Genomic DNA, 4,538 nt, shown 5'->3' with positions numbered 1-4,538 from the left:
GAAGAAGGAGAAGGAGGGGAAGGGGAAGAAGAGAAAGTAATAGTTGAACGGGGCTGGGCCGTAGCACACCGGGTTAAGTGCACATACTACAGAGCGCAAGAATCCCGGTTCAAGCCCCCAGCTCCCACCTGCAGGGGGGTCACTTTACAGGCGGTGAAGCAGGTCTGCAGGTGTCTATCTTTCTCTCCCCCTCTCTGTCTCCCCTCCTCTCTCCATTTCTCTCTGTCCTATCCAGCAACAACAACAGCAATGACAACAACAATAACAACAAAGGTAACAACATGGGCAACAAAATGAGAAAAATGGCCTCCAGGAGCAGTGGATTCATAGTGCAGGCACTGAGCTCCAGCAATAACCCTGGAGGCAAAAAAAACCCTACTAGGGCAAGAGAAATATAGTACCTTTCTTACTAATCCAAACTGAGCTCAAGAATCCCAATTAATCTTGAGGTTATAGACAAGTTACTAAACTACTGACTACTTGAGTGTTCTGTAAATGGGGAATGCAAACAGTGCCCTCTTTACAGGATAGAAATAGAGTAAATAAATGGCAGTAAGAACCCACAGCATGTATGGATGACTCTCCTAGTTTGACACGCCACCCCCTGCATTTCGTTCCCATTTTGTTCTCCAGAAAAACAGATTCCAAACTCCCCTTGACATGCCTTTTTCTCTGTCACAGAAAAAAAAAAATGGTTTGGGATTCTTTGGTAGTTCATAGCATGTTTGTTGGGTTTTCAAGTGGTTCTGTGAGATGTGCCTCACATAAACCTTGTTACAGCACATTACCCGTCTAGCGTCAAAAAAAAAAAAAAGTGGTTTTAGGGCCAGGTGATGGTGCACCTGGTAGAGAGCACACAATACCATTAGCATGGACCTGGGTTCAAATCCCCTGTCCCTACATTCAGTGGGGGAAACTTCATGAGAAGTTATCACATAGCTATGGATATCTCTCTTTCTCCCACTCTATCTCCCCCTTCTCTCAGTGTGTATATATATATATATATACATATATATATATGTGTGTGTGTGTGTGTGTGTGTATATATATATTTTTTTTTTTAAGGAAAGAAAGGGCAATTTGCTCACACAGAGGAATTTGAGTTCAGTCAAGGGGTCCTCTACCCTGCAGGTGTTCCTGATTAGTTCTGAGCACCCTGTGACCACTCTGACTGGACTCTTCAGGGCTGCCTAGTTCTTCTGCCTCAGGCAGCAGAAGCAGAGATGAGCTGCCTTCAGAAGGAAACCAATCCTCAGTCTAAGAAAAGATTCCTAGCCAGGGGGCTGGGCGGTAGCGCAGTGGGTTATGCACAGGTGGCACAAAGCGCAAGGACCGGCATAAGGATCCTGCTTCAAGCCCCCGGCTCCCCACCTGCAGGGGAGTCGCTTCACAGGTGGTGAAGCAGGTCTGCAGGTGTCTATCTTTCTCTCCCCCTCTCTGTCTTCCCCTCCTCTCTCCATTTCTCTCTGTCCTATCCAACAACAACGATAACAATAATATTAACAACAACGATAGACAACAAGGGCAACAAAAGGGGGGGACAAATGGCCTCCAGGACCAGTGGATTCATAGTGCAGGCACCGAGCCCCAGCAATAACCCTGGAGGCAAAGAAAGAAAAAAAAAAGAAAATATTCCTAGCCCTTACTACCAGTTAATGATTAACTAATAACCAATTAACCAGGTATTTTGTGGTAGGAAAATGTCTTCTAAGAGGCTTGTTTCTTTTTATAGAACTCTTTAAATAAAAACAAAACTCTTGAAATCATTTACTATCCAAATAATAAGTGTACGATGTTAAACGGGGCAAGGATACTTCACCAATAGAAAGCTGCGGACAGCTGCATAGCTAATTTATCTGAACGTGGTCTGTTCTTTTATAGAGGTGGAGATATTTAACGTAAGGCACAGTGTGCACATGGCCACCAGAAAGAATAAATATAGTGCTATGAGAGCTCCAAGGTGAGGAGTCATTTTGGGCAGTGGGCAGAGTGGTGATTGGGGAGACTTGCTGTAGGGAGCAACATTGATTCTAACTAGTACATCAAGAAGAATTAAGCATTTCTGGAATATCAGCCATATCCACCTTTTGTTGTTGTTGGGTTTGTTTGTTTGTTTTGTTTGCCTCCAAGGTTATCACTGGGGCTCAGTGCCTGCACTACGAATCCACTGCTCCTGGAGGCCATTTTTCCCATTTTGTTGCCCTTGTTGTAGCTGTTATTGTTGGATAGGACACAGAGAAATTGAGAGGGGAGGGGAAGAAAGAGAGGAGGAGAGAAAGATCTGCTTCACCACTTGCAAAGCAACCCTCTGCAGGTGGGGAGCTGGAGGCTCTAACCGGGATCCTTACTCCGGTCCTTGTGCTTTGCGCCACGTGCGCTTAACCCCCTGCGCTACCGCCCAGCCCCCTGGAGGCCATTTTTTCCTTTTTTGTTGCCCTTGTTGTTTATCGTTGTTGTTATTAGTATTGTTGTTGTTGTTGCTGTCATTGTTGTCGAGAGAGGAGGGGAAGAACATGGCATGCTGGGAAATTGTGCAGATGCAGTCACATCTGCCATGTTGTCCCCTCAGGCTACTGCTAGTTCCCGCAAGAGTTGGGACATTCTCGGAGTGCCTGTTCCTTGTTCCGCCATGTTGTGCCCTCAGGGCATTGTCTATTTCCCCTCGATATTTGGAGTGCTTTGGTCACTCCTCCCCCCTCCCATTCCCAGGAGAGCTATTATCCTATCCGGGAGTGCTATGGTTACTCCTCCCCCCTTCCCATTCTCGAAAGCTGCTCCTATAAAAGCCCTTCTTCTTCCCTACCTCGCTCTCTTGCCGGGCTTCACTTCTGTGTTTAGATGCAGGAAGGGTTACTGCGTGAGGCGGCCATTTTCGCTACCTCCAACCTGTTTCTCTCGCACCCAACTCTGAGGTGCCAGCGCAAATAAAGATGTGTGTTCCCTCTTCGCTCAGGACCTTCTCTCCCCCTTCTCCGTGGCCCAGCACGACAATGGCAGATGCAGACTCTCGAGAGATTTACTCAGCAGGAGAGACAGAAAAAAACAGGGTGCGGGCCAATAAGTGTCTCACTCACTAGAGTGCACACGTTACCATCCATGAAGACTTGATTCAAGCCCCACGTCACTCCATGGGAGGGTCTGCAGGCAGGGGAGGCTCACAATTGATGGCCCAGTGCTGTGGTATCTCTCTGTCCTTGTCTTTATCTCCCACCACCCCCCTATGTGACTCTCACACTCTATCTAGAGGAAAGAAAAACAGTGGCCACTGGGAGCTGTGGATCGTGCAGAAAGAAGGAAAGAGGGGCCCAGGCAGTAGCACTGCGGGTTAAGCGCACTTGGCTGGAAGTGTAAGGACCAGCCAGCGTAAGGATACCAGTTTGAGCCCCCAAATTCCCAACTGCAGGATGGGGTGGAGGGGGTCGCTTCACAAGAGGTGAAGCAGTTCTGCAGGTGTCTTTCTCTCCCCCCATCTCGATTTCTCTCTATCCTATCCAACAACAGCAATAAAAACAAGGGCAACAAAATAGGAAAAATGGCCTCCAGGAGTAGGGGATTCTTAGTGCAGGCACCAAGCCCCAGAGATAACCCTGGAGGCAAAAAAAGAAGGAGAAGGTGAAGAAGAAGGAGGAGGAGGAGGAGGAGAAAAGAATGAAAATAAGATCATTCACTGATAATAGTAGAAAAAATAAAAGAGAGTGCCAATGTCGGGACTGGATGAACCAATTTTACCTAAGTTGACCAGGAAAGTCTTTTCTGATGAGAGAATTTTTGGCTGAGGCTTAAAAGGTTAGAAAATTCCAAAACATGAGGAGAAACAGTGCAAGGACAGGAGGAGTGTCTGCAAAGGTCTTTGGTGCACTTGAGGCATGTTTGAAGGGCAGGTATTGTTGAGCGCAACAGGCTGGAGAAAGAGAAGCGGGTGGAGGTGCAGCCAGAAAGCAGGCCATGGAAGACCTTGGCAAGGGTGACTTTATGTTTTTAAATGTGTGTGTGTTCATTTATTTTTATTGCCAGCAGGGTTATTGCTGGGGCTCAGTGCCTGCACGATGAATGTACTACTCCCTGAAGCCATTTATTCTTTTTTCCGCCCCTATTTTTTATTAGATAGGACAGGTAGAAAATGAGAGGAGGGGGAGAAATAGAGAGACATCTAAGGGAGGGGAGACAGCATAATGGTTATGCAAACAGACTCTCAGACCTAAAGCCCCAATGTCCCAGGTTCAGTCCCTCACACCACCATAAGCCAGAGCTGAGCAGTGCTCCGGTAGAGAAAGAGAGAGAGAGCAACCTGCAAACCTGCTTGCAAAGGTAATGTACATGTGCTTAAGTGAGTGCACTACCAGCCAGCCCCAAGGTTAAGTTTCCATTCAAGTACAAGGTGAAGTCACTGAGGGGCTTGCAGCGGGAGACTCATATGGTATCTAACAGACAGAGGCGTGGAGAAGCAGTATGACCAGCGAGGCAGAGTTTGCTGTGAAGCGGTCATGGCTTCACTCACATGCCAAGGGACCCAAGCGCAGTGGTGCTGGCGGTGCTGG

At 47.4% G+C, this 4,538-nt stretch overlaps 1 pseudogene; it reads left to right on the top strand.

The window, feature by feature from the left end:
• The first annotated feature begins 701 nt into the window (after positions 1 to 701).
• LOC132541149 (small nucleolar RNA U13) lies at positions 702 to 798 on the top strand (annotated as a pseudogene).
• The last annotated feature ends 3,740 nt before the right edge of the window (positions 799 to 4,538 follow it).

This window comes from Erinaceus europaeus, chromosome 10 (assembly GCF_950295315.1).
Source record: "Erinaceus europaeus chromosome 10, mEriEur2.1, whole genome shotgun sequence".
NCBI classification, from domain to species: Eukaryota; Metazoa; Chordata; class Mammalia; order Eulipotyphla; family Erinaceidae; genus Erinaceus; species Erinaceus europaeus.
Note: the sequence above shows the minus strand (reverse complement) of the source record. Positions and strands in the feature narration are given on the sequence as shown.